Genomic DNA, 13451 nt, shown 5'->3' with positions numbered 1-13451 from the left:
TGTTCACTTAGAAATTCACAGAGCCCGTCAGTCAGAGCAGTCTCTGGAGGCGTTTCCATCCACACTTCAGGTAATTAACTAGAACCGCACACATTCACAAGAGATAAGCAGCTTTTCTATATCTCTCCATCCCTGTTGCACGAGGGCAGACTGAGGGTTAATATTTAAAACGTGTTAGACGAATACACTGTTTGTTTGTAAGATAGAACAGAACAGGAAGACGAATCAAAGTTTACCACAGTGCCTTTGGGCGGCATGAGTGTGCAGTGCATTGTGGTCACCCAGAGGATCCAACACACACTCTAAAGACCCTCTTCTACAGCTCTGGAAAAAATTAAGAGACCACTTAACATTGATTTCTCAATGTTTAGTGGTCTCTTAAATTCTTCCAGAGCTGTATTATGCTTTTCTAGAAGTCTTACACTGTCTTTACTCCCTTTTCCCTTACATTTTATTGTTTTTAACTTCTCACTGTTTTGACCTAATTCCTCTATCAGTTACGCATCTTATGTTTTATTCATACAAAACGCACTCGTTCAAACAATTCCTCAGCTCTGTTGCTACAAATGTTCAATCCCTCGCATTCCTCTTCTCCTGCATAGCCTCCCGAGGGCTCAGCTTCTCTCCGAAACCTGGGCATGACGTCAATGCTGCATACTGACGTCAAGGGTCAGACAGTCGAAGACAGAAAAAGAGCAAGCAATCAAGCTCATTACTGCAGAGATGAAACTTTAAAGTCCTCCTAGACCGCTCGAATCCCTACAAGGGGATAAAAACATATGGTGGTGCGGTGTTTGTGGTAATGTTTCTTAGCTGTCCCTCATAAAGCAGGAGGAGCTGCTAAAAATAAGTCTTTATTAAATCAGCAGCGATTTCATTGGCATGCCGAGCACATCTCTCCAGCTCTATCCTTCGATTCATGGGCGCCACTCATCAAGAGCTGTGCGTGTGTGCATGACAGGCGTGCACCGCTGAAGACCCACCAGCTGAGAAGGAGAGAGGTGGTGAGGGAGTGTGGCCGCCGCGGAAAGGCCAGATGGATTTCGTCTGGTTAGTGTAGGTTCAGTGGGCCGGCACAGGGAAACGGCGCAGGGTATTTTTAGAGCATTCTTTGGAAAGAGGGGCAAAACACTTCACTTCCCTTCATCCTTTTAAAGTCCTCCTCTCCAAAAACACAAATGACAATTTCTGCATTCCTTAGCAACCGTCCCAAAAATAACCCCCCTCTTCTGATTGAAAAAAATGTAACTCTTTATACCGAGAACATCATGCAAGCGAGAGCGTACAAGGAAAAAGAACCAATCACAGCTGCAGACTGAATAACAGCCAGTGAATGGATAATGACTCGTGCAAATTGCTGTGTATTTGGTGTCAGCCATCTGCTGGCGTGATTGAAAATACCCTCAAATAAATAGTAAAAAGAGAGGAGCTATCCTGTAGAGTACTTTGATCCATTAACATTATGCCTGTTATAACCTTTCAGAGTGCTGGTTTGTCCGTCTGGGTTTCCACACGGTTTGATCAGCAGTGTCAGGGAAATAGTGCAAAAACTGCCCCTTTAGCTTTTCACAGCGGCATTACCCTCAGAGACAGACCTTTGAACACATTTCAAGTTGTATAGGGATTGTATTTAATGATTATGATCGAACATGAATTAATGTTTAACATTTTTCGAGTGGTGTTGTGGTAAAAATAGCTACGGGTAGCGTCATTTGATTGCTGAGTGCAACCATTCTACGTCAACGACCTAGAACGCAAACAAAATGGCGCCGCCCATTGTCCAAATATATAATGGATTTTTTAAATAACGTATGGCGTTTCATGGGTTTTCTACTACAACCCCAAATCAGAAAATGTTGGGACAGTATGGAAAACGCAAATAAAAAAAAAGGAAGTGATTTCTAAATTTACTTTGACTTGTATTTCATTGCAGACAATATGAACACAAAATATTTCATGTTTTGTCTGGTCAACTTCATGTCATTTGTAAATATGCATCCTTTCCTGTCATTCAGACCTGCAAAACATTTAAAAAAAAGTTGGGACACGAGCAATTTAGAGCTAGTAATGAGGTAAAATGGTTAAATAATGATGTGATTTAAAACAGGTGATGTCAACAGGTGATTGTAATTATGATTTGGTACAAAAGCAGCATCCAAGAAAGGTCTAATCCTTTAGGAGCAAAGATGGGCTGAGGATCGCCAGTTTGCCAACAAATACGTGAGAAAATTATTGAAATGTTTAAAAACAATGTTCCTCAAAGAAAGATAGGAAGAGATTTGGATATTTCACATTCAACAGTGCATAACATAATTAAAAGATTCAAGGAATCTGGAGGAATTTCAGTGCGTAAAGGACAAGGGCGCAAGCCTAAGCTGAACAACCGTGATCTCCGATCCCTCAGGCGGCACTGCATCAAGAATCGTCATTCATCTATAAGCGATATCACCACATGGGCTCAGGACTACTTTGGCAAACCTTTGTCAAGTACCACAATACGTAGTTACATCCACAAATGCCAGTTAAAACTGTACTGTGCCAAAAGGAAGCCCTATGTTAACAGTGTCCAGAAGCGCCGTCGACTTCTCTGGGCTCGGAGGCATCTGGGATGGACCATCACACAGTGGAAACGTGTACTGTGGTCAGATGAATCAGTATTTGAGGTATTTTTTGGGAGGAATGGACGCCGTGTGCTCCGGACCAAAGAAGAAAAGGATCATCCAGACTGTTACCAGCAACAAGTCCAAAAGCCAGGGTCTGTCATGGTATGGGGTTGTGTCAGTGCCCTTGGCAAAGGTAACTTGCACTTCTGTGAAGGCACCATTAATGCTGAAAAGTACATAGAGATTTTGGAGCATAATATGCTGCCTTCAAGAAGACAAGAAGACGTCCATGCATATTTCAACAAGACAATGCAAAACCACATTCTGCACACATTACAAAGTCCTGGCTGCGGAGGAAGAGGGTACGGGTACTTGACTGGCCTGCCTGCAGTCCCGACCTGTCTCCAATAGAGAATGTGTGACAACACAGACCCTGTACTGTTGCCCACCTTAAGACTTGTTTGCAGGAAGAATGGGACAAAATTTCACCTGAAACACTTCATCACTTGGTGTCTTTAGTCCCTAAACATCTTTTAAGTGTTGTGAAAAGGAATGGCAACATTACAAAGTGGTAAATGCTTTACTGTCCCAACTTTTTTGAAATGTGTTGCAGGTCGATTGCAGGAAAGGATGCATATTTACAAATGACATGAAGTTGACCAGACAAAACATGAAATATTTTGTGTTCATATTGTCTGCAATGAAACACAAGTCAAAGTAAATTTAGAAATCACTTCTTTTTTTCTTTTTTTTTGCGTTTTCCATACTGTCCCAACTTTTTCTGATTTGGGTTTGTACATATTTCAGTAAGAGACATAATTCATGTTATATTAAGCCATACAAGTCTTAACACCAGGGGATCCCTTTAAGAAAGGAAGATGTGTTCGGAGTTTTGATGACCGGATATGGCGAAAGTTTTAATCTATCAACTAGCTCCGCTTCACCTTCTATGTTGCTCTGGTTTGTTGTAGTGCTATCCTATTGCATGCAGAGGGAATTCGAAAGACAACCGTTTATCCCGCCCCTCGGATTGAGCCCTGCCAATGGTGTGTCCCCAGATCTTGATGTGGGTCTGGCTTGTCAGGCTAGTGACAAGCAATACTATAAAGAAATCAGGTTTTTTTGTGTGTGTTTAAAGTAAAAAAAGAACAACTTGTGTTTGGCAAGCACTGAATTATTAAAATTGAATATGTTTTCAATAAGAGATTGGAAATATTTTTTTTTCTTAACTTTTTGAAATGCAAAATGTATCTCTAATTATAGAATCACTCTTATGCTCACCAAGGCTGCATTTATTTAATCAAAAATACTGTAAAACAGTAATATTGTGAAATATTATTACAATTGAAAATAACAGTATTGAATTTTTATATATTTTAAAATGTAATTTATTCCTGTGATGGCAAAGCTGAATTTTCAGCAGCCATTACTCCTAAGTAACATTATTATTATTATCATTGTTGAAAACATTTGTTTTGCTTAAATAGTTTTTATTTTTTTTGTGGAAATGAGGATGCATTTTGTCCAGGACTCATTGAAGAATATACAGTTCAAAAGAACAGCATTTAAAAAAAAATAAAAAAAAATCTTTTGTAACATCAAACGATTTTACTATATCTTTTGATCAAATGAATGTACCCTCAAATATTGCTTTCTTTCTTTAAAAAATCTCTTACTTACCCTAAACTTTGTAGTAAAACTAACCACAGTAAATGCTGTAAAACATGTGTTGTTCATTGTTAGCTCATTATACTTAATGCATGTTTTTTTTTTATTTTTTATTACAACTTATTATTTGGAGGGCTCTAAAAGCATGAAGTGAATATTTCTGAATGAATATCTGCTGCCTTTTAGCTCAGGATAGTCTGTAGTGAAAGATTTGGAATTGTGTGTGTTCTCAGGGTGCAGTCAGCGTTGTCCTGACGTCATTTTCATCCAGAGTTCCAGTCACATGGCATTTACAGTGTTTAGGTGATTGTCTCAAAAACATGCATGCTAAGAACTGAAACTAATTGTGTATGTCTATGTCTGAATAAGTTGGGCTAACTCAATACATTTGAGGAAATCGGTTACATAAAATTTGGAACATCATAACTCAAAAATTTAAGTAAGCAGAACTATTAAGTTTTGAGTTTGTAGTACTCATGCATGTTAATTTCTCCTAACTTGAAGTACTTAGTTAGCCAACTCATAAATTTTGATAGCAATTAACTAAATATTTAGTTTATTAACTTTATTTTGAGTTCTTGCAAATCAAATGAGTTATTTACTTCACTGTAAACCCTAAGTTGTCAGAACTCAAAAAAAGTTGAATAAGATAGAAGAATAAGAAGAAATAATTTGTAATTAATTCAGAAAATGCCAACTTGCGAATTTGTTGACATGTTAGCATGGTATAGCACCTACTGAATGAGCAAGCAACATATCATTTACCTGCTCTCAAACCAAGAAGCATGCGCCACTTGTCACCATGCATGATGGTAACTCTCCAAAAATCCACATTAACAAAAACTCTTCTAAATTAGCATAACAAAACATGAATCACTACTAAATCTCCCTTACCATTAATCTTGCACAAAAACATTATATAACACATTATATACACTACTTTTAGCATTCACTCTCCCTTTCGAGTGCCATGGGCAAAGCATGCTGGGAAATAAAAAATCCCAGCCCAGTTTAAATTAAACTTAAGTTAGTCTAAATTAAAGGAAATTAGTTCATACAACTCTAAACCACCAAACAGTTCAGTTTACTTGAAATATGTCAGTGCTGTGAACATAAAAGTTAATTTAACTGAACTCATTTGTTTAATTTAAGTTTGTCCCACTCAAACCAATGAAGTATTTTGAGTGTTAGGGTTTACAGTGGTTATTTTTAGGGGACGTTGGAACCCTGAGCCTCATTTTGAATAAACTATTGTGCATGACCGTACTCAAAGCATTTATGCTTATAAATAGATATATGCCACATCATTTGAGCTCTGAATCCAGTGCAAGTATAATGCATAGGCTCTCTTTGTGCCTCAGATCAGGTTCATAGGTGTTCCTGTGCTTTGTGTAGCTATAAGAACCCTCTCTGGGCCCTGCACACCCCACATGCTTGGCTCAGGTCTGTAATCTAAGCGTCCACAGATGCAGCAGGAATATTTCATTAAGTGCTTTTGCTTTCTCAGGGTGAAGCGGCTGGGTATGCGCCTTGTAAACAGAGCAGGGAACAACAAAAGCATTTTGCTTTAATGAGCTGGAGTGTGTGTGTATTGTTGTACTGTACAATTTCAGTGAGGGCCATGTGGAAACACAGCCTCTCAGACACAAACTTGTGTATGGAAACACACGCTTAACAATGGAAAAAAGCTTCCTTCCACAACAACCACAATCATTATTGCCATCCGACAGCAGTCTAACACAGTCAAGGTGCCTGGGCTGAATGGGCTGTTTGTTTAGCTTGCCACATGGTTCCACTTGAGTGCTGTTGATTGCTCACTAGTTTGTACCGTTTCCTCTGTTCCCTAATTGCATTCAATTGCTATTAACATGCGTCGGCTTTGTCACTAAAGGCAGCCCATCATGGGCGGACAAGGTCAAAACGAAAAGTTTAATTATTCAAAGCAGCATTATTCAACGTGTTGACGTAATTCCACTGAAACAGGAAGACAGAGAGGGACATATAGATCAGCTCCACCCCTTTTTAAAATGGCTAATATCGTTTTGTTTATAATCACAGATTGTCCAGAACCGTTGAACTCAGTAAAGCCGTAGTTTCCTCCTAATCTCCTCCATATTGCTTTAAAATACAGCATTCTGTGCAGAATTAAAATGGGTCCATTATTCACATACATATTCAAATATGTTTTGTTGTCTGCGTTGACTTGCGCATATGATCCGCTCTCCGTTATCTTTCTCTGTAGCGGAGGAGACGGCACGTTCGCGTGATACTAGCATGAAACCAGACTTCATTCGCCCCAATGGAAAGCAAATTTACATTGTCTGAATCGTTCCCTATCCCCTATATAGTGCACTTTGTGCTCATTCACCATGTAGAAAAGGGTAAATGTGTGAACAAGTGATTGATTTTGGCCGCAGATTGAGAGTCTATTTGGGGGCGGGACGATTTAGATTCTGAAGAGCATTTGATTGGATAGAACATCTGATGAGAAGCTAAAGTGCAGGGTGATGTCATAAATCATTGATCCATAATGGCGGAAGTGAATATAAATGTGACTTTTGGCATTGTTTTGGAGCACACTAGCTTATAGATAACAGTATGGCTAACATATTCATACTAGGGACTTTAAATTCAAACTGTCCAATTCAGCAAATCATTCATAATTCGGATTTTTAAAAAAAATCCTCACAGAAGTTTCTAAGTAATATAAAAAAGAATATCAAAATATCTAGATAAATGTATCCCTTTTTTAGCTGCAGCCCTATGTGAAATGGGTATGGATTTGAACTGAATTGTGCAATTCAGTGTGCCTTACACTTTTTTTTCCCCATCTTCTGTAGTAACATAAGGCCTTGTTTCACATGGTTCAGTGCAGTTTTTCTTTCATTTAGACTTCTTTGTCAGGCAATTAAGTGACAATCTATAATAATAATGTACTGTTCTCTAAATTCACACTTAATTGACATTAAATGTAGTAGCTTAAGGACTTAAAGTAGAGGATTAGTTAATTGTCAGAAGATGCCAGCTTGATCTCTGGAGTGTGATCTCCCGTCCTGTAATTCAGTTCAAATTGATTTTACACAAGCATACATGATGTTTTATCCTCAGACAATTTATATTTGACACCTCTTTCATTAATATATATATATATTTTTTTTAGGACCAGTCTTCACGCCCTAAACAATTGTAAATCTTTCTGATTGGCTGACCTCAGAACAGGCTGTGAAACCACTGTTTCAATGTCCCGCTCTGGGATTATGCAACTCTGAATGACTCACTTACACAACCTCCCAGCAGCCATCGAGGGGATATGGCCACTTGATACAAATCTAGCACTGGTTTGTATGTTTATATATATGTGTAATAGTACGTGTTGTATGTGTCACTGTGATGTAAAACAGTGTGATATGCAAGCTAGGCTGCATTTTTCCGCCGAGCATGTTGCTGGATGGTGAGCTAAATCAAAGTTTGGCTGGTTAGCGTAAGCAGTTAGCCCCTGCTTTTTCCATTGACATTGTCATGAGACTGCCCTGCTCTCGGTTACGGAGGCACTGAGACAGGCAAGAGCAGCTTCCAAATCCACAGTTCTTATCTTACTGGATTTGTCTGCTGCTTTTGACACAGTTAATCACCAGATCCTCCTGTCAACTCTCATGAAGATGGGCATCTCAGGAACTGCTCTCCAGTGGTTCAAGTCTTACCTCTCAGGTAGGTCCTTCAGGGTGTCATGGAGTGGTGAAGTGTCTAAGTCACATCATCTAGCCACTGGCGTTCCCCAGGGCTCAGTGCTTGGACCACTTCTCTTCTCCATCTACATGTCATCACTGGGATCTGTCATTCATAAACATGGCTTTTCCTATCACTGCTATGCTGACGACACTCAACTCTACTTCTCATTTCAACCAGATGATCCCACGGTTGGTGTTCGTATCGCTGCCTGCGTAACAGACATTTCTGCCTGGATGAAGGAACATCACCTGCAACTCAACCTTGCAAAGACAGAACTGCTTGTGGTATATGCTTGCCAAACCAGCACTTCACCACAATCTCTCCATTCAGCTAGGTTCATCAACCTTAACTCCGTCCAGGACAGCCAGGAACCAGGGGTTGTGATTGATGATCAGCTAAAATTCACTGACCACATTACTGCAACAACCCGGTCCTGCAGATTTGCACTATTCAACATTAGGAAGATTAGACCCTTCCTATTAGATCATGCCACACAACTACTGGTACAAGCTCTTATTCTCTCCAGACTGGACTACTGTAATGCTCTTCTAGCGGGCCTTTCGGCATGCACTATCAAACCCTTGCAACTGATCCACAATGCAGTGGCGAGGTTGGTCTTTAATGAGCCGAAGAGAGCGCACGTCACGCCTCTCTTCATCAGTCTGCACTGGCTACCAATAGCCGCTCGCATCAAATTCAAGGCACTGGCTCTGCACCAATATACCTAAACTCACTTGTTCAGAGGTACACACCCTCCAGGAGCTTACTTTCTGCTAGTGAACGACGCCTTGTGGTGCCATACCAGAGAGGCATGAAATCGCTGTCACAGACCTTTTCCTGGACCGCCCCCACTAGGTGGAATGACCTGCCTATCTCAATTCGTGCGGCCGAGTCTGTAGCCATTTTCAAAAAACATCTAAAGACACATCTCTTCCAGCAGCACCTGACCAATCAAGAATATTACTTATCATTCTATTCATTTTCTGTCTGTCTAATTTATTTAAAAAAATAAATTTAAAAAAATTATCATAATCTGTTCTGTGCTACATTAACTCAGACTTGTTACAGCACTTGCATACTGTTGCCCTTGACTGTTCGAGTTGCTTCTATTGCCCTCATTTGCAAATCGCTTTGGATAAAAGCGTCTGCTTAATGACTAAATGTAAATGTCAATGTAAATGTCATTCAGATATACAGTAAATATAAATATGTGTAAAATCCACAAATATTTAAATATTTTATAGTAGATGTTTTATTACTTATATTTTTTCTCTCTGTGTCCTTTGTCACAAGTTGATGGCGAACGTTTTAGGACTGCATGTTTTTGTGTTGCTATCAGTCATATATGAATTGATTTAAATTATTACATTTATAATTGATAAATCGTAGGCTATGACGCAAGAATAAAACGTCATTAGCATGCGCTAGTGGTAAACAAATAGAGCAAGATAAATCACACTGTCCACTGTTTTTTATGTGCGCTGAAAAAAAGAGGAGGAAACAAAAGAAGAGAGGCCAACTTGGCGTGCCAGTTTTGCAGATGGAGCTTGAGGCAAGTAGTTTTAAGTGTTAGCGCCATGTCGCGTTGATCAATGCGGCATTTCATGTTGCATTTTTATTGGCTAGCCAGTAGACGTAGGTCGTAGCACGGCAAGAAAACTATCGCAGTCTATCTTTGGTCGCAAGACCGTGACAACAGCCATCTCACTTTCTCTCACTTTTGACCTAGGACCACCGTTTAGGAGCCACGACCACAGAAATCGCCACGATTGGTCATCTTTCGTCTGGGACAGCCCAAAATCTACAATGTGTACCGGGCATTCTGAGACTCATGATCTTGATGTGCCATCTGCATGTTAGCCTTGCATCTCACAGCGACTCATATTAAATCACAGCTGCAGTAGCTCATTTGTTTACACATCACATAACTACATTACATAAATAATATAAAACATCAGATTTTCTTAAACACCCTCCGTAGTTATTTAGAGAGAGCCAGACAGAGAGAGAAAGATTTAGAATTCAGCAGGATGTTTTCACAGGATTTTGAAATTGATCCCTTGGGGGTTGGATGGCTGAGAGTCCATAATGCCATGCCCTGTTGCATAATTCAAATGTTCCTACTCCATAATCCCCAAACGCCTTTTACACTGTCAGCTAAAAATAGACCAAACAAACAGAGGGTGGCATTCAAAATTGACCTGGTTCCATAAATGATGTACTGCCAACCGGAGCATTTAGGCCTAGTTTATGAGAACCGTCATATACTCACGTGCTCTACATGCTCTAAAGCTGCTTGATTGCAAAACGAGGCAAGATGGACTGAATGTGCCGAGCAGCCGTTTAGATGGGAACACAAGACGATGATGCTCTTGCCAGGGTGGCAGATGGAGCAGGCTGAGTGATATAATACTTACAAATTTAGACACATTATGAGAAACCGCATGGCACTTACTTATGGGTAAAAAAGTCTCTCAGATGGATTGTTTCATTTGAAGCAGCTATGAAAGTGACTGACAGTAACAATGTTGTGTTTTCGGATTGATTTTGGAAAGATCCAGTTCTGCAGAGAACGGCTGATGGATTCAAAGCCATTCTTAGCTGATGGCTGGGATTGTCTAGTATTACTGGAAATCAGCAGAGCGCGTAAATGCAGTCTGCATCGTTTATACGAGGTCATTGACATGAGCCTGTTATTATGGCTTTGATGGAGAGGAATGATATCCAAGAGTCAATGATGGCAGATCTGGTCGTCCTGACTGATATGGTAAGAGCAAGTCTGCAGAAAGCTCTTTCTCTCTCTGGTCTCTTCTGTCTTAGCATCTTCTTGCTCTTTCTACACTACAAAAATCATATTCTTAATGAGTATTTTGCCATGTAGTTAAAATATCCTTGAGAATCAACACAGCATATTAAGATTTGTTTTCAAATCTCTTTTGTCTTACTGCTCTGGCAGATAGAAAATATGGGGGAAATCTGCCAGTGCATTGATTAAAAAATACACTTGTATTCCAGATACAATCTATGTAAACAAATCATAAAGTTTTCATGAAATGAAAATTCATACATTTTCTAAATGTTAATCATATTGTGAATTATTCATCCATCCACGCTTGCGTTTTATTTATTTAATTATTTAATTCTTGACCTTGAAATTAATATTTAAAATAATTTCTGGTGAAACAACAGACTTCTCTTTGGTGAAATATTCTGGACTTCTTCAATCATTTAGTCCACTGAAACCGCTCACATTCAGATCTGCCTCCATCCAGTCCCTGTCCTTTTTTCCCCTCCTTTTTCGACAATCTGTTTCACACGGATTTATGTTACAACATGGAAGAAAAGATCTGACTCTATTCTGTTACTTTTTGCAGAAGCATCTCAAGTAAATTTATTTTGTTTAAAGGATTTTTAGATAAAAAACAATTAATCAAAACACATTAGGAAGACTTGATGCACCTTACACTTGCCAAAATGATATGTCCTACTTTACAATAAGGTCTAATTAAATAAGTAAGGAATAATTGATGAAGAACCTTTGAATTATTCCGCTTATGCTACGGTTACCACACCTCAAGACATTGGGCTGAACTTCAGATGTTGTATTTCAAGACATTTGTCAGGTTTTTGTCCTTAAAACGCTCTTGTGTGTAGGAATAATTTCGTACGCATCTAATCCCAAGCCTCCATTGCTAATTCCAAAACGTCATTTTAGAGCTAGTAATGCGTGAGCCAATGATGGCAGACTCTCAACAGTGTTTGACAGCAGCATCTCCACTAATAGCAAAACTGTACGTTTATCTGCTTCAAAAACAGCGCCATTATTTAACAGGTTTTTGTGCGAGTGTGTGGTTCTTTTGCTTTTGTAAGCTGTAAGGACCTTTGAAATAACTGAAATCATTTGGTGAAGTGATATGGAACAGCCTTAGAACGTTCGTCAACCAATCAGATTCAAGCATTCAACAGCCCCGTAGTATAACATTAGTTAATCTATTAATTTTTCTTGAGCTTACAATAGCAATATTTAACAATATTAAGCAATAATTACATTTACATTAATCAAGAGTAATGTTAATTTATAAATACCTCTATAGTGTTCCTTGTTAATTCATGTTTATGCAAAACATGAATGTTCACTTAAAATGTTTTAAATGTATATGTAGAAAATACATATACTACTGCATTAACTAATATTAACATAGAGGACCTTGTTGAAAGTCTTTCCTGTATTTGTTGGTTTATTGGACAATACCTTTATGGTGATACAATGAAGTTATCATTTCATACTATAGTACCACCACAGTGTTTTTTTATAAGGGTAAAGTAGTGGTAGACAATGGAAAGACAAGGACAAAGATGATTTAGAGACAGCAGTACTTCCGCCTGTCCCGTGGCCAAGTTCAGACTTGCCAAGTTCGACTCGTGAGAACGAACTCCCGAACAAGTCCGGTACTCTGCTAATGGAACAGCACCGTTCATGATAGCGTCACTCAGCTCGCTCTCACTCCTGTATGTATATTTTAGGCTACAATAAAACTAAATATGTCATAAAACACCACTCTGCCTCTTTTCATTTTCATAAAAAAAAAAAAAAAATCAAACACATTCATATGTGGTTCAGACAATAAGTGTGCATATGATTGTCACGGTAATAAAATTAAATATGACATAAAACACAACCCAGTCTCTTTTTATTAAATGTCAGTTTATGTGTGATCAATAATAGCCATAAAAAGTATAAGTAAAAGGTATAAGAATCTATGCAATAAATAAAGCAAACAATTCAGTCAAACAAAGTCAGCACTAGTAGGCTACAACGTTAAAGTTAAATAGCCAAAAGAAATAAAGTTATGAAACTTCACTTTACCCTCAGTCAAAACGATTTGGCAGGCAACAAATGATAGATTCATGAGATCAAAGATCACCCGTTAGATCTACACAAGACAAATTACATCTCATGTTTAACCACTACAGAGACAACAGAGCCAGCGGCAAACGCCAGAAGGACTAGCCGAGGTAAGGCTGCTTTCGCCGGGGTTAACGAGCGCTGAGCGCCTGCTGATCGACTGGATCTCACAACTCTGAAAATGCCAGATACAATTTACAAATAGATGCTCTCTTTATAAATACACCACATATTTGAGCTTTAAACAACTACATTCTCGCCTGAAAAAGTCTTAAAACTACATTTTGTGACACAATAACAGTAGTATTTTTAAATGACTAGGGGTACCTCATCCGCTATTATCACGTCACTTCACCACGTGACAGCAGCAAGCAGGCTCCTGATTGGTTAACGTGGCGCGAAAAGATGCCAAAGTTCAGATTTTTCAACTTGGGCGTCACACGTGAATTCGCTTCAAACGCGCAAATGCACAAAACACCAAATACAATAATTTGCGTAAGACGCTCAATTTGTGTCTTTCGGGCGAACTGAATGCGCAAATGAGG

The 13451-nt window shown here is 38.9% G+C and overlaps 1 protein-coding gene across 3 annotated transcripts in view; it reads right to left on the bottom strand.

The window, feature by feature from the left end:
- The window catches only part of rcan2 (regulator of calcineurin 2), a 98970-nt gene that overhangs the window by 4268 nt on the left and 81251 nt on the right, over window positions 1-13451 (bottom strand). The gene's annotated exons all lie outside the window — the stretch shown is intronic.

The sequence above is a fragment of the Gobio gobio genome, assembly GCF_949357685.1.
Source record: "Gobio gobio genome assembly, chromosome: 12".
Lineage (NCBI taxonomy): Eukaryota > Metazoa > Chordata > Actinopteri > Cypriniformes > Gobionidae > Gobio > Gobio gobio.
The sequence above is the reverse complement of the archived record's forward strand: the minus strand, read 5'-3'. Positions and strand labels throughout refer to the sequence as shown.